A 21,102-nucleotide genomic window follows, 5' to 3' on the forward strand; every position below is an offset into this window, starting at 1 on the left:
TTCACAGGTATGTGATTATGAGTTGGTAGATAGAAAAACTCACATAAATTCCATGTTTATCCTGTCAGAATATTCTGTGCTCCCACAGAATATCCCTTTCTTCTCTGAAGGCAAGGAAGAAATACAATTTTATCTTCTATTGTTAATCTTTGACTTGAAGTTTTACAGCTTTTGAACTGTAATTTTTAGTGACCAGATTCAATAGACGATGCCAAATTCTTCCCATTCAATTAAAGCAGATTAAAGATGAATAGAAAAGCCCCCCCCCCCATTTAGGAACAAAAGGAGTTCTTTGATGTGACATAATATTTTATTCTACCTTCTGTCTCATTAAGGGCATTGCTTGTTATCCTTCAAGTGTTACATCTTGTTTTTAGGGAGAATCCTAGTCGGAGAGCCAAGTTATTGCATTCTATTGGAGTGAAAGGAAAAATGTTCTTAGTACTTACAGCTTGAAGTCACTAAATAGCACAACTTTATTTTGCATTTGTGGAAACTGAGAGCTTGTCCAAAATAATTAAGTAGCAAAGTCAAGATTTTAATGAAAGCTTCAAGAAGGAAGAACTATTTTAATTTTTCTTTGTAGCTTTTTGAATTTCTTTGTATCTTGACATATCCTAAGTGTTTTAATATATATACATATATATGCATATATATATATATATATATGTATATATATATAGTTGATTAACCCATTACCCATCACACTTCCCTGTGCTAACTTCTCTGAAGAAGCTGGACCCCACTCTTTGTTGAATATTAGTTGAGAGATGTTAAAAATATTATTTTTTGCTCTTCTTTCTTTTCTCTGTCATTTTCTTTCCCACTTTCTCTTCCCTAATCATCCTCCCTCTAATTCACTCATTTACCGTTCTTTCAATAAACATTAAATGCCTAATATGTGCCAAGAACTATGTTTGGAGAGTGGGTCACAAAGACAAAAATGAAATAACTCTTGTCCTCAAGAAACTAAAATTCAATGGGGAGATTTAATGTGATTACATACCATCAATATGGCTTCTGTGGTCCTAATTTAACCAGGCACCAGACCATGTTATTACCTACCTGACCAACATACTTCATATGTGTAATTTTGCCAAACTCTCAGCTTTTCATTTATTTCAGGGTTGAACACCTCCAGCCCATGGTAAGGTCCTGGTCCTTGGCTTGATTTTATCCAACATAGCAAGTTTCCACCTCTTTGATCACACTTGGGGGAGACAAAGATTTGAAACAATTTGAGCACAATACAGTTGATAAGACTTCTATGATCACACAGAAGAAATAGGTTTCATATACTTTTCTAAACTGCTCTGGACTGACCACTTCAGAAAAGGTGGAGGAGATTATAGGAATGCTAATAGAGATAGGTTTTAGACAGACTCATATCTTTTGGGGTTTGGAAAGCTAAGTTGGGGAATATATGGACCCTTATACTGGGCAATGGACTGGTAAGATGACAAGGTTTTTAAAAACAGTTTAATAGTAAAATGACAGATGGGATTTCAACTTGGATTAAAGGGCCAGAATTGGAAGAGGTACTACTTTAGGACTAGAGAGCAGAGGAGAGTTTGTCATTTTTCCCTTCCTTCTCAACATCAAAGAGATATAACATATCATAATAGAAATATATTGTTATGATGGTAAGAGTACTGAACTATGGGTCAGGAACCCTAGATATCTTTACCACATATTAGTGATGTGGGTTTAGGTTTATCAGACTAGATAATTTCATAGTTCCCTTCTAATTCTGCCACCCTCCTAGTGTCATCTCTCCCCTTTTAAACTTTCTCACCTCAATAGTTGCTCCTTTCTATGACTACCCATCTCACTTTTTTCACTTTCTCTGACTTTTTTCCTAATCTTCCTATGCTTCTTTATGATGCCTTTCTTTTATGCATTCATTTTCTCTCTCTCTCTCTCTCTCTCTCTCTCTCTCTCTCTCTCTCTCTCTCTCTCTCTCTCTCTCTCCCCCTCCCCGCCCCTCCTCTTGTCTTTGCCTGGTCAAACTATAGAGAGAGGAGAGAGAGGCAGAAACAGTAAGACATGTAGAGATATAGAGGGATAGATATCAAGGGTCAGAGAGGCAGAGATGAAGCAGTGTAAGATACTGGATAGAGAGCAGATTCAGAGTCATAACTTGAGTAAAAGTTTTACCCCTGACATATTATGACTATATGATTTTGGGGGAATTCACTTAACCTCAGTGCTGTAGCTTAATTCTCTAAGCCTTTTAATTACTGAGAAGGTTCTAAGTTGCTTTGATAAAAAAGGAATTTCCTCACCTGAGAATTCTCAATACTGCTGACATATACAGGTCTAGTCTCTATTCCCTAATATGCACAATTTATTGTAATTTATAGAATAATAGATAACATTTATATGATATATATATATATATATATACATAATTTCTTGAACTCATTGAGTAACAGCTAGTGTTTATATAAAGTTTTAGACACTTCCATACATATACTATCTCATTTACAGATGAGGAAACTGAGGTTGAAAGTCATTAAGTGATTTGCCCAAATCTACATAGCTAACAGTGATTGAGATGAGATTCAAGACCAGGTTTCTCTTATCTCTTAGTCCAAAGCTCTGTTTGCTACCCCATATGGCTGCTCAATTGAGCATGGCTCTTTGGAGTGTGTCTTTATGTTTTCTACTTTATATTTAAAAACTGAGCATTTTCTACTTTGCAGAATGCAAGTTTCTCATTTACTGGTGTTTTTGTCCCTAAGCTGAGTTTTTGACTGTAGGTCAGTGACTGCTGTTTGACAAAAGATAATCCAACCCAAGCTTAATTTGGAATGATATCCATAGGACTTTCCTAGTCTATTGTTGAAACCTAGAAAGACACCTTTTTTTTTTTTGCAAGAGGATGATAGAAGATTTATTCACTTTCATAAAACTGACCTGTATCTGTGTCCTTCTGGACTCTATCCTTGCTCTGGATTTGCAGCGGACATATAATTGTATTCTTTAAAAGTTTCTTTTTTTCCTCTTCCTTTAATTGGCCTTAGTTCCATCCTGTAGTTATCTTGCCTTATAATATATCATAGTTTAGATGAATGAATAAATAAATGATCAAGGACTTAGCTATGTGCCAAATACTCTGCCAACACAAGTGTCTGAGATAGAAATAATATCAATAATATTAATAACAATATTAATAGTAAAAGGTTTACTTTAGGTTTACAAAGGTTTACAAAAGGCTTTATAATTATTTATATACACATATAAATATGAATATTTATGAACATATCAATATACACACATATTGCAATTACAAAATGCTTTTTCTTTTGGTTCTCCCAATAACCTTGGGAAGCAGGTGCTGAGGCAGACAGAGATTAAGTGACTTGTCCAGGTTACATGGCTAGTAGATGTCTAAAGTTGGATTTGAACTCAGATCTTCTGATCTCAAGGTCCATCATTCTATCTACTTCCTAGGACTTCCTTGCTGCTTACAAATTCAAAAGCAAGTGGAAATCCTTGCCCTTCAGGATTTATACTCTTATATTTATTTAGGGGCATTGGGAGTCAAGGGAGTGTGTATTGGCTTAGAAAGTTGTAGGTGAGTGGGACCACAACAAAGTATATTGATATGCCCTCTCCAACAGCACTGGCATGTTATTTTGATTATACTTCATGAATTTGATATCAAGGAAAGGGGAAAATGAACAAGGATTTATTCAGTGCCTAATACACACACACATACACACACGAAATCTTATTCAATACTCACAACAGTCTGGGAGATATTCTTAGCCCCATTTTACAGTTGAGGAAATGAAGGGAGCAGTAAATGACTTGCCTGGGGTCACACAGTTATAATAAATGTCTGAGGCTGAATTAGAACTCAGATCTTTCTGACTACAAATCAAGTCCTCTATCCACTGTGCCACCTATCTGCATATTGAGATGTAAGAATATTTGCATTGATGACCAGGTAGAAAAAGTACTGGATTTTAGTTTTAAAAGATCTGGCTTCAAATTTCAGAGATTAAAGATTAAAAAAGGGTTCTGAGGAGAAAGGAAGAATAAATTTCTGAGCAAAAATATTACTAGACATTGAGATAAGTTGTAGAAAAAACAATATGTCCAAGGTTATATGCTTAGATACGGCATGGCCTAAGACTAGAACCCAGGTCTCTACCATGGCTAGTCTTAGAAAGCCCACGCAACAAGGTGAGGGAAAAGAACACATTGTTAGGTTCTAGAAAAAGTGTTGGAAAAAACCGTGAGTCATCTCTGTGTAGGATGAAGTTATCATTGAAGATACGGGGAAGAGCCAGATGACCTTTTGTGATCTTTCCAGGCTCTGAGCTATGGTTATTAGCTGCCTAAACCCAAAATAAAAAGAGGGAGTCTGACAAAAGAGAATTCATTGTGATTCTGATTCTAATAGCAAGTCTCTCTTCCCTTGGAAATGCTGCATTTTTAAAGAAACCTTTGATTTTATTTTTGACAAAGAAGGAATATCTCCTAACAAAAAAAGGGATGATAGTACATTCTAACTTCTCTATTTTTCAAAGCACTGAAAAGAAAAAAAAAAGGAATTATTGGGGTGATCGACACTATTATTATTATTATTATTATTATTATTGAAATTTAGAAGAATTTCAAAATACAGATCTATGAAATACCTTTGGGAATGATGGAAGCAGAAGAGGGAAGACAGTGTCTCACTCCTTTTTTAATAGGTGAGCTGGGGATGCACGATCTGCCTCACTACTTGCTTTTGAAAACACATCCCATAATCGGATGAAAGTCCACACTTAGAGCCCCTAAAGGGCTCTAGCCTTGATAAATCTTTCTTTTGTAATTTTTTGAAGGTAAGTGACAAGATGGGAAATTAAAAGATAGTTTCTTAATCAATGTTATTGACTTTTACTTTCTCAAGAACACTATCAACTCATTTGTAAAGGTAGTATGATAGTTAAGCATGAGGCTTTGTTTAAGGAACCCACTACCTTGCTCATTTTTGAGTGGTAAATAAAACTTGATTTAGCTCTTCTGTAATTGGTGATCCAAGAAGTGATTGGTTGAGTGATCATCTTTACCCTTTGCCCTTTGCCTTTGAGTAGTCATATTTTTAACAGATAAATTGGATTCAAGAATAGCTTGGAAAGTTTCAGTAACAGGTTGAATTTAACTGGATAAAAATGTATCCTTTGTTTGGGTTAAAAAATCAAATACAAAAATAAAAATGGAGTGGATATGGTTAGGTAACAATTCAGCTTGAAAGGTAATGTCATCTTAGGCTCTGAACAATAGCATAAAAAATGGAAACAGGCTGCATAGACAAGTTCAGAATCATTACTTTGTATACAATAAAATTATCAATTTGCCTGAACAAAAGTCTACATAAATACTAGGGAAATTATGGTAACTCTTCCACTTAGTAGCTGTGTGACCTTGGGCAAGTCACTATCTAGTTTGGAATCATCAGTTTTCTCCTCTGTAAAATGAAGAGGGTGAGTTGGACGCCCTCTGAATCTCTTCTAGTTTTTTTTCCCTATACTCTTACAATCTAATTCAAATGCACCAGAGCCTATGATCCTATTATTCGATGACCTTCCTTCAATATTTCTTTGAATAATCTCAATTTGTCCTTGTTGCATAATTCATCTAGCCCAAGTGTGATACATTCATGTACTCCAGTAACATTAATTGGATTTGTGAGAACATGGAATTAGGTGAAGCAATGTGAACAGCCAGTCAGAGCCAAAGGGACATGCTTTTTGTAGATAGTGAAGAGTCTGCATATTGAGAAACATGGTTCTCAGGAACGATTATGCTGCTGAGGCTACATTGCTAGCTCATTGTGTGTAATTTGGGACATGGGTAAAGACCTAAAGAGTGGCAAAATGAGGTTATGTAACCTTACATTGAAGTTTGGTCAGAATGCATCAATATGGTCAATTTGGTGTTGGTGAGGAAATTCCTTCTACTATTAAAAAAAATCACAGGATCATAGGTTTGAGGTTTGGAGGTACCTCAGGTACCATCTAGTTCAACCAATGCCTTAAGGGAATTCCCACTATATTATATATGACAAGTGATCACCCAACCTCGACTTTTGTAACTCCAAGGAGTGGGAACCACCACTTCTTAAGGCAATTATTTTACTTTTGGATAGTTCTAATTGCTAAGAAGACTTTCCTGAGACCAAATCTATCAATATACATCAATTAAGCACCTTCTATGTACTAATCACTGTACTAAATACTGGGGGATACAAAAAAAGAAGCAAAATAAAGTTCATGCTTTCAAGTAGCTTACAATCCAATGTAGAAGACAACATGCAAACAAAAATGTAGATGAAGCAAGCTGCATCCTAGATGTAGAGATGATCATACTTTATGGAACATCAGATCCAATGTCTTGGTTTTACTGTTGAAGGAATGGGACAGTAATTAAAGGACTTACCAAGTTCAATCAGTTGGTAGGATTTGAACTAGGGTCTTCATGATTAAAAGTTCTGTGCTTCTGTACACATAAACAGCTATCTTGTGGAATGATTGACTATGAAGGTTGTGACTCCTTTCAACAATTCATTGAACAAGGACACTTCTAAAAATCTTGGGATGAAAGATACCATATATATCTAGAGTCTGAATTCAGAGAAAAGAATACTATTTTCACTTTTTAAAATTGTTTTCTTTTTCTCATTTTTTCCTTTTTAATTCTGATTTGTCTTTTACAATATTAATATGGAAACATGCTGAACATTATTGTACATGTGTAACCTATATACTCATTGTCTTGGGGAGAGGGGAGAGAAGAGAGGAAGGTAGAAAAATTTGGAACTCAAAAGTTTGCAAAAAGATGAGTGCTGGTGGATTCTATAACATCAAAGCTTCTCTTTTTTACAAGCAAATCAGAGAATGGAGCAGTAGGTACAACATTCAGCCAATCGAAAAGACTTCCAATGCCTAGTGACATACCAATGCTCCTTTGCAAATGAACTCTACCTGAACGGAAGCTGCCAGAAACCATAGAATCAGCCTTTATCTGCTCAAAAACAACTTTGAACAACAGCTGCTATCTTGGGACTTGCCAAACATCCTGCTCCCTGGCTTACCATGTCTATAGGCATCTTCCCCCTTAACCTCCAATCTTCATCTGAAAGTTACTAGCAACTATAGATACCTCCTTTTTCCCATTCCTATTTGAGCAGCTGAGAATTCTTTCTCATTGCTCCACTTGCACGCTCTTCTCAGATAATAAACAACTTATGCAACTGATGGGGAGGGGAGGATGAATGTTGAAAACTATCCTTGCATGTAATTTAAAAAAATAGAATAAAATATTATATGATATGTTATAATATATAATAAATGTTTTAAATGCTTCCTGTTATCTGCTATTTTTTCATTTATCAACCATTTCCCTTCCCATCTTTTATTTTTATTACAGAAAAATAAACGTTAAAAACAAAAAACATGAGATAAATATGATAAAAAATTCCCATATTAGTCACCTCCCAACATTCTTTGTTATCATTCTGCATACTAGTCAGAATTAGTGGGAATGTGGGCACTGTCTCTTGCTGCTTCATATCCACTGAACATTGCCTTAATTCTTCCTTGTTTTCTTTTCCCCTTCTACACTGGTCAAAATGTGCATTATTTATGAATAATGAATTCCTGAAGGTGTCTATACTGATTTCCTATTTCTCTTTTAAAGCTAGTACTCACTGGTATTTCTTTAATGAGTAAATGTATGAACAAGTGTGAACGAAACTTAGACATCTCTAAAGAATCAATAGAATCAATCAAGGGCATTAGCCTTGAAGTATAAGAAATTCTTGAAAGTCATTGAATAAAATGGAGTAACATTGTGCAGGAACATTTTGGAAATGGTTGAATGGATTGTCATATTCTATGGTCTTCTTTAGTCTAGCAAGTTAGCTCAGCAATCTAAGGATTGGGGTGCTTAGAAAATCAATGGAGAAAACCTACCCTGTAAAGTCACTGAAAGGAAATGACTGGAGGCCATGGGAACTGGGGGTGGGTGATGGGTAGTTGGTTAGACTTTGTACAGGCATAAATTTGTTTTATTGTGCTTCACAGATTTAGCATTTTTTACACATTGAAGCTTTGTGGCAATCCTTACTTAATCAAGCCTCTCAGTGCCATTTTCCCAATAACACACATGTTCTTCATGCCTCTATATCTTACATTTTGGTAATTCTCATGATATTTCAAACTTCTTCATGATTATTATATCTGTTATGGTGAATGGGGATCAGTACTACTGGTCACTATTATTTGATGCTACTATTATAACTGTTTTGTGGCACCACAAACTGTGCTTATATGACAGAAAACTTAACTAATAAATGTCATATCCATTTGGACTGATCCACCAATTTGCATTTTTGGTTTTTCTTCCTCTCATCAGGTTGCCCTGCCTTCTGAGATTCAGCAATATTGAAATTAGCCCATTTAATAACCCTGCAATAGCTTCTAAGTATTCAAATGAAAGAAATAGATACAACGGGTATCATGCTGTTTTATTTTAAGAAATTTAGTTATTTAAGGCAATGGGGTTAAGTGACTTTCCCAAGGTCACACAGCTAGGTAATTATTAAGTGACTGAGGCCTGATTTCAACTCAGGTCCTTCTGACTCCAGGGCCAGTGCTCTATCCACTGTACCACCTAACTGCCCCTCTGGTTTATTTTAAGAAATGATCATAACCACTTAAAGTTTCAGGAACTACCACCCTGATAAATCAATAGCCATCCATGTTGAGGTAAGAATGTCTCTTCCATCCTCTCCACCCTGAAAGTTAAGATGATGATTAACATTATTTAGTAATAAAGTCTTTTAGGTGGCACAGCAGATAGAACATCGGTCCTGGAATCAGGAGGAACCTGAGTTCAAATCTGACCTCAGACATGACAGTTCCTAGCTGTGTGACCCTGGGCAGGTTCACTTAACCCTGATTGCATTGCTTTCTGGGTCATCTGTAATCATTCTTATCCATATCTGGCTACTGGATCTAGATGATTCTGGAGGAGAAAGTGAAGCTGGTGACTTAGCACACTCCCCCTCACTCAAATGCAATCCATATGCCTCCCTGATATCATGGTCTTCTTTGAGAATGAAGTGCAAAATAACAACGATTTTAAAATTAAGCTATATGCATTTTTAGACATAATATTATTGCACACTTAATAGGCTATAGTATAGTGTAAACATAATTTTTATATGCATTGGGAGACCAAAAAGTTTATTGTGGCTCATTTAATTGCAACATTTCTATTATTGCAGTAGTCTGAAACTGAAACCGCAGTATCTCCAAGGGCTGCCTGTAGCTTGTTCTTGTTATTCTGAAACCTTATAAAATGCTCTCTCCTAAAAACCAAAATAAATTTGACTAATTGCTATCAATTGATAATCCTATGTGGGGGAGCATACCAATAAAGGCTTGTGAATTATAGCATTAGAAATATTCCGCCAACTCCTGAAGGGTACTCCTACAACCTTGAAGGGGAAATATAGAAATTGCCTTAGGATCAAGCCACCCAGTATGAGTAGGGATTGAGGGAGTGAGTCTACATCATGTGATACAATATCATTTGATTTTACAGAATATTTTCTGAGTTCCTTTTTCTTAACACTTACTTTGACATATACCAGTCCCAGTTGCAACCAGTATTTCTCTTAGTCTTGGGGATCATTTCATTGAAAACCAGGAATATTTTGCCTAAGACAAAAATGTGAAGAAGAAGATTTATTGGATGCTATTTTTTTTTTAAAAAGTCTTCACTCCTCTTCTTCAGTCTGGTAATCCCTTTTCCAGGTACAACAGACTCAATATGGTGCCCCATCCAGGTTTGCCCTTCTTAAGTACTTGCTACTCCATTCACCCCAACTGCCTTTGCCTCTTCTCCCTACTCATCTTCCTTAGTGCCACATTCTCAGCTTGCTGTCTCTAAGGAAAGCAAATTGATAAATTAATTGACAGTAAAGTTGCTATTCCTAGAATGATTGGCACGATCATTGAACTAATACTACTATTCCTGTAAAGAACATCCCAACAAATTGCTCCATGGCTTCTTACAGTATCCTTGTGGCTTCACAGACCTAATTACCCTGCCCATTATGGACTATGGGGAAACTATCACAACTGCTTTTGAATACATTTGTATCTTTAGCATTTAGTATAGTGCCTAACCATTCTCAATAACCTACATTTTAGGGAGAAGGGGGGAATTGTTCCTATTCTTCAAACTATATTCTATTGGAGGTCCTCCAGCAAAGTTGGATGAACTTTTTTTCAGGGTTTTATTTCAGGGACAGGTGAGGTCTCATCGATGTTGGAAATTCTCTCATTCTGTAATTCTGTGATTCTACCCCATTTTCTTCCAACCTTGGTATACCTCAGACAGCTCAGGGGCATTGTTTAAGTTTACCAGACTGGAAGAAAACCTTCGAAGTATCTTTATTGTCTCAGTTTTCCCATGCTAATAATTCAGTTTTGTCTCTAAGGATGGAATGTGGCTTGCGTTAGGCAGAAGGGCGTTGAAAAATCCAGAAACTTGTTTTTACTGCTTGTTTACTGTCATCTTCTATTAGTGAATATGTCACATATCAGATTTCTTTCCCATGTTGGGTGTATGGGGCGCTTCTAACGAATGCTCACATAACATTGATTTTGTATTGCCAAAGGTATTAGGCAAGTAAATAGCAGCTTTTTCAGACAATCCTTGGAGTTCTGAAATATTAAGATATTTTAAATGTCTGTTGTTTTCCAGTGCTTCAGAAAAATCACGCCAGTTCAGATCCAGTATGTAAATTGGCTTATCATTAAGTTTAGCAGCCATAAAGCTTGAGTTCCAAGGGAGTTTCTTCTGTCTCTATAGTGGAGTGTTCTGGTGCCCTGGAGCAGCTGGATTTCACAGGAAATGTTCAAAAGTTCCCATTTGCTCATTTCATCTGGAGGAAAACTAGCTGGCCAAGAAGTAGGAAGGTAGGGATACCCAGGAACATTAACTCACTCAGCATGACTATATCATTAGTTCCTGCCAGGAAGACTACAGAATTAAGGCATCCTGAGTAAGTTGGCACGGGAAGAGAAAAGTGGTGATTGTTTTAAACTCCTCTTAACAGAGCCAAGGTGGATATATGCCTTTGTGTCATCTAAAGCAAAGATGAGTGAAGTACCTTTCCAAAGTAAAGAATGTTACAAGAAGGAAAAACAAGGGTGATGACTTTTTTCCCCAAAGTTTTCTTTTTCAGGCAATGAGTGAGGATGGGGAAAAAGCATGTCTGGGCCACAGTCGAAGGGTTGAAACCAAGCCAAAACATGGTGGGAGGTAAGGGGTTAATGGTCAGAAGCTGCAGTGATTGAGGATAAAGCTGCCAGAGAGTCTTTGATTACCATTAGGGTGAGCCAAAGATGTCCATGGGAGGTTAGGCAAAGTGAGGAAGTTGCTGAAAAGAAAGCCAATGTCAGATTCGAGGAAGAGGGTGCAAATGGGCAACAAGCACAACATGATTTGATTAAAATGGAATTCTGAGAGGATTACTATTTATTAAAAAAATCAACAAATTCCATTTTTCAAAACAGTTACTAGATAGCAGACACTATGATTGGTACTTTGGTTACATAGATAAAAATAAAGCAACCTCACCCCCCAAGGAATTACATTTCTTTTGAGAGACACAATGTACAGACATAGGAAAAAATAGAATTTATATAGGTTACAGTGGCATACCAGTGCCACATCTTGACAGCGAAGGTAGTTGACCAAATGAGTTATCACACTACTACAACTCATTCTCAGTATCCTATGGATAATTCTATGATTAATTAATAGGAGTTATAGCTACTATTCCCAGGTATACCTCCTGAACCTCCTTGCCAATGTATTTCACATGTAAATAAATCAACTAAGATGGCACCATTAACCCTTAAGCAAAAAAGATTTATAAAACAGGAAAATAAAAAGAAAAATAATCACAACATAACTGTCCACCCATAAACTTAGGTTACACTCTCTAATCAATGGAGAATGAGTTCACGGGGAAGAGAAGACATATACTTGCAAAAAAACCTCTCTGGGAAGTTACATGAATGAGGAAAGCAATTAGTCCCAGGGCAAATTACAACTTTGCAGTGAAGACTCTGATGACCTTGATCTCCTTAGAGAATAGTCTCTACCAAATATCACCTAATGGGCACGGCCATTTCTCTTTGGGGCCTCTTCTCTTGTGAAAAAATATTTTTCTTCTGGTTACTACTTTTAGTGAAAGAGGAGACCCAGAGCCTGGGGTCTGCAAAGACATTCAGGTCTTTTCTCTCAGTGGGTTGAAGTGCAGCCAGAAAAACTGTCTGGAATTTCCTGCTATTCAGGTCTGCTTACTGGGATCAAGGGGTCTTTTTTCCAGCTTAGTCAACAATAAAAATTGATGTAATGGATATAGTGCTGGGTCTGCATTCAGGACCTGAATTCAAATCCAGTCTCAGATACTCATTAACTTAATTACCCTAGGAAGCAGTTTATGACTAAGGAAGAGATGGAGAATGTCACTAAAAGCAAACTAGATGATTTTGATTACATTAAATTAAAAAGCTTTTGCACAGACAAAACCACTGTAACCAAAATTAAAAGAAATTTAGTAAACTGAGAAACAATCGTTACAACTAATGATTCTGATGAAGAACTCATTTCTAAAATATACAGAGAACTGAGTCAAATAAAAAAAAAGCTATCCCCCAATTGACAAATAGTCAAAGGATATGCAAAGGCAATTTATAGATGAGGATATCAAAGCAATCCACAATCATATGAAAAATTGTTCTAAATCATTACTTATTAGAGAAATGAAAATTAAAGCTTCTCTGACCTACCACCTCACACCTCTCAGACTGGCCAATATGACCAGAAAGGATCATGATCATTGTTGGAAGGGTTGTGGGAAATCTGGGACACTATTACATTGTTGCTGGAGCTGTGAACTCATCCAACCTTTCTGGAGATAAATTTGGAACTATGCCCAAAGGGCCTCCAAAATGTGCATACCCTTTCATTCATACTGGGTCTATACCCTGAAAAGATGATGAAAAAGGGTAAAAAGATCACTTGCACAAAAATATTGATAGCAGCCCTGTTTGTGGTTGCAAAGAATTGGAAATTAAGTAAATGTCCTTCAATTGGGGAATGGCTTAATGAACTGTGGTATATGTATGTCATGGAACACTATTATTCCATTAGAAACCAGGAGGGATGGGAATTAAGGGAAACCTGGAAGGAACTGCATGAACTGATGCTGAGTGAGATGAGCAGAACCAGAAAAACATTGTACACCCTAACAGCAACATGGGGGTGAGGATCAACTTCTATGGACTCGCTCATTCCATCAGTGCAATAATCAGGGACAATTTGGGGCTCTCTGCAATGGAGAATACCATCTGCATCCAGAGAAACAACTTTGGAGTTTGAACAAAGACCAAAGACTATTAACTTTAATTTAGGAAAAAAACTCACATCCTATTGTCTGATCTTGCTATCTCTTATACTTTATGTTTCTTCCTTAAGGATATGATTTCTCTCTCATCACATTCATTTTGGATCAATGTATACCATGGAAACAATGTAAAGACTGGCAAATTGCCTTCTGTGGGGAAAAATTGTAAAACTCAAAAATAAATAAAATCTTGTCATTAAAAAAGCTTAATTACCCTAGACAAGTTATTTAGCCCCTGTTTGCTTCAGTTTTGTTAAGTTTAAAATAGGGATAATGGCACTTATCTCTCAAGAGTGTTGGGAAGAATAAAATAGAAGGTTGTAAAATGTTTAATAAGGTGTCTGGAAATAGTAAATGCTATAAAATACTAGCTATTATTATTATTAATTATAATTATATAAACTTTTGAAGGGTTTTTTACATTTCAAAATATAGTTGCCAGTAAACATTCAGATAGGGGAGCTAAATGGTGGATAGAGTGCCAAGCCTAAAGTCAGGAAAACTCCTCTTCCTGAGTTCAAATCTGGTCTCAGATGCTGTGTGACCCTAGGCAAGTCATTTATACTTGTTTGCCTCGATTTTCTCACCTATAAAGTGAGCTAGAGAAGGAAATGGCAAACCACTCCACATCATTTTGAAGAAACCCCCAAATGGGGTCACAAAGAGCTGCATATCATTAAAACAAATGGACAACAATTATCCAGGTAGCTTATCCTTATGTTGTCAACTCTTTAAACATCAGAGAAAATTTTTCCCTAATGCTCTCTTTCAAATAACAAGACTTTCCTCCAATCAGATCAGCTCCCAACTGATCTCAGAATTTCTTCCTCCACTAATCTGGTCTCACTTGTTTTTGGATCAAAGCTCTTCTTTTAATTTTTTTTCCCTATCCTGAAGAAGTGTGTTTTTGGTTTTTCTTCTGTCTCCTAAATCTTGTTACAAGCTCCACTTGCCAACTTATTCTTGCTTCGAAGCCTGGACTCCTTAAATGAAATAATTTACCTCTAGTTTATGTTGAGAGACCAAAATTCACATCTATATTAGAACCATTACAAAAAAACAATGTAGGTTTATCCCATAGTTACCAAAAAAGTTCCAGTTATCAGGGTTTCTCAGCCAATACCTTTAACATCTATACAAGAGCCATGTGTCAATGAGCTACTCAGAAACAAGACACTTTGACCACTTTAACCTCCGTTTAGTTATTGTTCTCTGAGGGGCTGTTTTTCTCAGGTCCTCTAAGAACTATCTTTGCTTCTTTGTAGGTACTGAGGAGCTAATCTTTTCAGGTTTTCTTATATAAAAAATTTCTTTTTCTCCTAATATAAAAATATGTTCAAATAAGAAGAGGCACTGGCTAATAAATATAAAGTAACTTTAGTAGGTGGAGCAGAGGGATATAAGCTCCTCTAACTCGTTAAAATTTTTCTCTAATTTTATAGGATCTTTTGTGAGACTCAAAACAATCCTACCATGTAACTGCTGTAGATATTGTCTTCATTTTACATATGAGGCAAATGGAAGCTCTGAAAGGCTAAATTGATCACAGTCACACAGCAAATCAGTGTTTGAAGAAGGATTTAAACTCAGATCACCCAGCTCTAAGTCCATGACTTTATCCACTATGCCAGAGTGCCTTCAGGAGCACCAGACTAATATGCCCCCCCCCCCCAAAAGGACAAAGACAGAAGAACAGTGAGATTTTTCTCCTTCTCCCTCTCTTTCCCTCTCCCTGTCTCTAAATTTTCAGCTATCCCCATTTCTCCCCTTCTCTCCCTTTCTCTCTTCTTCCTTCTCTTTCTCATTTCCTCCCCTCCCCTCCCCTCTTTTCTCTTATGCTCTTCACTTTTGTGGTTATAAAACAAACAAACTTGGAAGAAAGTGGCCATCTATCAGTTGAGGAAATCTGAATAAATTGTATTATATTTGAAGAATATATGAGGAATAAAGGGATGTATTACTATTAAGTAAGAAATATGGTTATCAAAGATTCAGACAGTGAAGGCAGAGTTTCTCCCTTTCTCTTCGGAGAAACCCTGTTTTCTGAAGGATTCAGAGAAACTTGGAAAGAGTTGTATGAATTGATGTAAATGAAGTGAGGAAGACCAAGTGAAGAGGTAGCACAATGACCACAAACATGAAAAAGTAAAAGAAGGTGTCAGCATCAGAATTCTGATCATTATAGTGAATTGTTTCCATAGAACTGATGATGAATACACTTCCTCCTCTTGGCCAAAAGGTGGTAGACTATAGTTTTGAAATGAGGCATATATTAGTAATCTTTGCCAATATGTTAGATTCTTTTGATTAATTAAACTTTTTTAGAAAAATAGAATTGCATTGAGGAAAGAGGTAATAACCATTTATATAATAAGCACTATACTAAGCATTCTTCTTTCTTTTTTCTCTTCCTCCCTTTCCTTTTTTCCTTTCCTTTTTTCCTTAATCCTTCCTTCCTTCCTTTCTTTCTTTCCTTTTTCTTTTTCTCTCCCTCTTTCTCTCTTTTTATTTCTCTCCCTTTTCTCTCTTTTCCTCCCTCCTCTTTCTTTCATTCTTTCTTTCATTCTTTCTTTCTTCCTTCCTCCCTCCCTCCCTCCCTCCTTCCTTCCTTTCTTTCTCTCTTATCTTTCTTCAAATATTCCTTTATTTAATCCTTACAACAACCCTATGAGGTAGATGGTGTTATTAAGCCCATTTTACAGTTGAGGAAACAGGTTAACTAACTTGCTCAGAGTCAAGTCAATAGATATGTGAGGCTGAATGTAAACTCAGGTCTTTCTGAGGCAAGGAAGATATAATAGATCCAGAGAACAATCCTTTGTACCGCCATCTACCACCAACTGGTGGAAGGTTTGGGAAATGATAATGATACAAAAAAAGCATCAATCAAACATTAATTTAACTAATTAATTTAAAGACCAAGTTGATCAGGGCAGTGAAAAGTAGACTTGAATAGTCCAGTTCAAACTCCTGGAAGTTTGAAGCTGATGGATCACTGTGGACAAAACTTGTCCTTGAATATGATGACTCTTTGGGGATTTCCTGTTGAAATTTAGTTTATAAGGAGCAGCTGTGCAAAAGCACCTTAGTCCAAAGTCACATTTTATTGAATAAGGCTGTTTTTAAATTGCCTATCAAGTACTGACTTACAGCCTGGAGATTCTTACAACCACAGGAAGAGGACACATATGAAACACTGTGTTTAGACAATACAAGACATGGAAAAAATTAAGGATGACAATGAGAAAAATACATAGGATTCTTATCCTTGCAAAGTCAGTCTTATGACACAATTTTACTACAAGGAAAATTTTTCCCCTTGTTGCAAACACATGTCCCTTGTCTTTAGAGAGGGCTACTGATAAGTCTGAGTTTCTTTTTAGAATTAGGACTGCATTCTAAACGGGGCAGGATTTACATGCACTAAATTGTTTAGCTCATTCTTGGTAGGTTGCCTTTTTATTCTTTCTTAGGTATTTTGGGGATAGTAAAGAACATATGCATAGGCCTGGAGCAGTTACATGGAAAATGTCACTAAATAATCACCGCTACAGTATGCTCTAGGATAGTCAGAGCTGTTAACCCTAGAGTGGCCCAACACATTTCATTATCTTTGATGCTTTCCAACCTGTTCCATATTTTGCCATTTATATCCCTGACTTCGGCAAATCCTTTGTAGTTTGGAGAGCAACGTCTAAGTGACTCCTTTCTTCTTCAAGTCAATGCTAGGAAATGTATGAAGAAAAAAATCTTAAAACTTAGTAAGTTTAACTTCTTTCTATTCCATAGTTTCAGTCGTGTCTCATTTCTGATCACTTGTTTTCCATTGTCTCTGCCCATCTGTTGCCACACATCAGGCAAGAGAAATTTAGTTCATTACCTTAGTATACTAGTAGCACTATGAATATTAAAGAGAACTGTCTTGGCAGTTTGGAATAGATAAAAAAGGCTATATACAATTTCCCAAGTATAACTCAGTCAACTCTCTCTCTCTCTCTCTCTCTCTCTCTCTCTCTCTCTCTCTCTCTCTCTCTCTCTCTCTCTCTCTCTCTCTCTCTCTCTCTCTCTCCTCTCTGCAACTCCACCAAATAATTTTTTATCTTGAGATGGGTAGATGAGTAAATAGACATCTAAAGACCTAAAGTAACTTCTTTATTGTCAAATAGTTAAATGACAAAGTTTACACTAAAACTAAAGCCTTCTGATTTCCAGTGCAAAGCCCTTGTTCCTTTTCTCTGTGGTAGGATTTTCATTTTATTAAAAGAGAGTCACTATTTCCAGATGGCATAATCTTTCTAAGGGTTAATAGACAGTTTCAGAACACTGTGAACTTTTCTTTGCATTAATTGTTGGAGACATTGGAAGAGCCAGGATTCAGGTTCTGTCAACCAAGGCTGGCCCTTGGCAAAACTGGGAAGAAATAATAGCTCATATTGTATAACAGCATGTCTTCATTCAGACAGCAGGCATTTTTATCCATTGAGTTTTCCTGCATAGAGTTGTTAGGCTGGTTGCTTTGGTGTTATTGTACATCTCACTGAGGAGACCCTGTACTATTCTGGGACTTGGTAGGATCTACACAGTATAATCTGTAAACAATAGTGTCCAGAGAACCTTACCATTGATAGGAATCCCTTTGCTATTTAGACCCTGCACATAGCTTTTCTCCATGATTGTGGTGTTTGCCCTTGGCTAGCACACAAAAAATATCCTATTTTGTTCCTCCTTTGGCCTGTATGATCCAAGAGTCATTGGAAAAAATGTGGGAATCCTTCCTGAATAGCCAGTAGAGCTTCTTCTAGAACTGTTTCTTATTTTACCCACTCTGATTCTTTTGCTTTTGGGCATGGAGATGACATTGGCTTCTTAAAGGCTCTATTGAAGGTATGTGAATTCTGGAAGATAAATGATAATGGTTAAAATTTAATATATGCTTTATATATATATATATATATATATATATAAAAATATATATATTTCTATCTCTATCTCTGTCTTTCTATCTCCCTGTCTCTCTCTCTCTGTGTCTCTTTCTGTATGTCTCTATATCTGTCTCTCTCTCTCTCCCTTCCTATGGCTGTCTCTCCCCCAACTTCTCTAGGTTTTTGTCTCTGTCTCAATCTGTCTCCCTCCCCGCCTCAGTCTCTCCCTTCTTTCTCACTCTTTCTCTCCCCTTCTCTTTCTCTGTCTCCTTCCCCTTCCTCTCTATTTTCTTTGTCTTTCTTCTTTCTCTCTATAACATGCATATATTTGTGTGAATATATGTGTAAATATATATATATATATATAATTTCAAATCTATTACAAAGTGAAAACTCTTTCTGTTGTAAGAACCTTTTCAAAATAGACACCTCACATATTTTTTTTAGGTTTTTTTTTTTGCAAGGCAAATGGGGTTAAGTGACTTGCCCAAGGCCCCACAGCTAGGTAATTATTAAGTGTCTGAGACTGGATTTGAACCCAGGTACTCCTGACTCCAAGGCCAGTGCTTTATCCACTATGCCACCTAGCCACCCCTACCTCACAGATTTTTATCCCCACTTCTCAAAGGAGAAAAATAAGTCTCAGAGCATGTAGTTTTCTTATGCTTACACAGCTCATAAATAGAAAAACCAGGTCTCCAGATTCCAAATCCAAATCTAAATCCAAATTCGAAATCATTCCACTGTGATGCCATCTCTGGAGGCATTTATCTCAAGACCTTTTTGACCTCTTCTTTCCATGCTCTTCTTTCTTTTTTAAAAATTTATTTATTTATTTTGAATTTTACGATTTTCCCCCTATTCTTGGTTCCCTCCCCCCCAAAGCAGTCTGTTAGTCTTTACATTGTTTCCATGGGATACATTGATCTCAGTTGAATGTGATGAGAAAGAAATCATATCCTTATGGAAAAAAGTAAAGTATAAGAAATAGCAAAATTATATAAGACTGTGTTTTTTTTTAAATTAAGGATAATAGTCTTTGGTCTTTGTTTAAACTCCACAATTCTTTCTCTGGATACAGATGGTATTCTCCATCGCAGACACCCCAAAATTGTGCCTGATTGTCATGCTCTTCTTTCTAAGTCAGCATGCATTTAGTAAACATCTCTGATATCTAGGGCACTGGGTTAGGCCCAGGGGTGAAACAAAAGGCAACAGCAACAGTAATGACAACCACAAAAGCAACCGAAGCAGTAATAGTCCCTGGAACCTGCTTTCAAGGAACTTACAATCTAAAGGGATGGTAACAATTAAAAAAAAAGAACTTTATGCAAAAAATGATATATACAGGATAAAACAAAGATTCCCAATAGAAGGAAGGTTCTGCCGTTAAGAGGAAATACCATCTCTAACCCAGGATAATAATAAAATAATAACAACAAAAACAACTAACATTTACAGAGCATTTACACTTTACAAATATTATCTCCTTGGGTCCTCATAACAATTGTAGTTGAGGCTATTATCTTTTACAGCTGAAGAAACTGAGACAAATAGAAGTTAAATGAAGCATCCAAGGCCACACACAGTTATTAAATGTCTGAGGTCAGATTTGAACTTACATCTTTCTGAGCTCCATCTATTACACAACTTAGTTGCCTCCATTGTACCAAATGCAATGTTCTTTTCCCAATCTTCTCTCCCCATCAAAATATACTTGTTCTGGATTCTATTCATTTAGAACCCTGCTCTTTGGTAGGGAAGCTAATCTGTCAATTAAGCATCTGTAGGAATATGTGTTAACTGTGCTAATGTCTGCTAACCAATTATTGTAGCACATTATAAGACCTGCTAATGAGTTAGTGCAGTACACAATCTGAGGGGGGTTTACATGTTTTCTGTTTATATCACAGTCCTGGGAGCTATTAAACAGGGGAGCACTAAAGGAAGCAATAAAATTAACAGAAGTTTCTACTGACCCTTGTCTACCATTCAACACTCTCAACTTTTGGAAGCTTCCAGTACTCAATGAGTTAAATCTGCAACAGAGAAGACAGTGGTTCCCTTGACTTTCACAGCTTCTGTCCCAGCCAATGCTTTCTTGCCATTCATCCAACAACCACCGTAGTTCAGCACTCATTTACCTCTTATTAGATTATGTAGCATGTGGCCTTCTATCCTTTAGTCTCTTCCACCTCTAATCCATCTTCCACACAGCTGACAATGCTATATTTCTAAAGTTCAGGACTGACCATGTCACTCCCTTGCTGAAGAAACTTCATTCTGATCCTTATTCTTCTCAGATTAAACTATAAATACTTCTATTTAATACTTAATATAATCTGGCTTTGAATTAAATTTTCAGCATGATCACACATTGCTCTTCCTTGTTCTATTTATTTCTCATTCACACAAAGTCTAATTGCCAGTGCCCATACACAGCAATCTCACTTCTCCTTACTTTTGAATGGGTTGTCCATACCACAAGTCTATGTGCTATTCCTTCTCACCTGGTTCTTTGAAGTTCTGTGTCCCTCCAAGGCTCAAGTATGCACCCTGCAAGATGTCTTTTTTTGATTTCCTCTGATTGTTAATGTCAGTGCTCTATTACTCTGTATTTATTTTGTGATTGGTTATGTGCATATGTGTGTATATATATGTAGCTAAACACATTATATATCTATTTTA

At 36.5% G+C, this 21,102-nt stretch overlaps 1 long non-coding RNA gene across 1 annotated transcript; it reads right to left on the reverse strand.

The window, feature by feature from the left end:
• Positions 1–359: 359 nt before the first annotated feature.
• On the reverse strand, positions 360–6,365 carry LOC141510986 (uncharacterized). Its single transcript, XR_012475220.1, has 4 exons — positions 6,292–6,365; positions 2,920–3,134; positions 1,066–1,210; positions 360–412 (listed from the first exon to the last, which is right to left on the reverse strand). It is a non-coding gene; the product is annotated as an uncharacterized LOC141510986 (long non-coding RNA).
• Between the last annotated feature and the right edge of the window lie 14,737 nt (positions 6,366–21,102).

This window comes from Macrotis lagotis, chromosome 2 (assembly GCF_037893015.1).
Source record: "Macrotis lagotis isolate mMagLag1 chromosome 2, bilby.v1.9.chrom.fasta, whole genome shotgun sequence".
Classification (NCBI taxonomy): domain Eukaryota; kingdom Metazoa; phylum Chordata; class Mammalia; order Peramelemorphia; family Peramelidae; genus Macrotis; species Macrotis lagotis.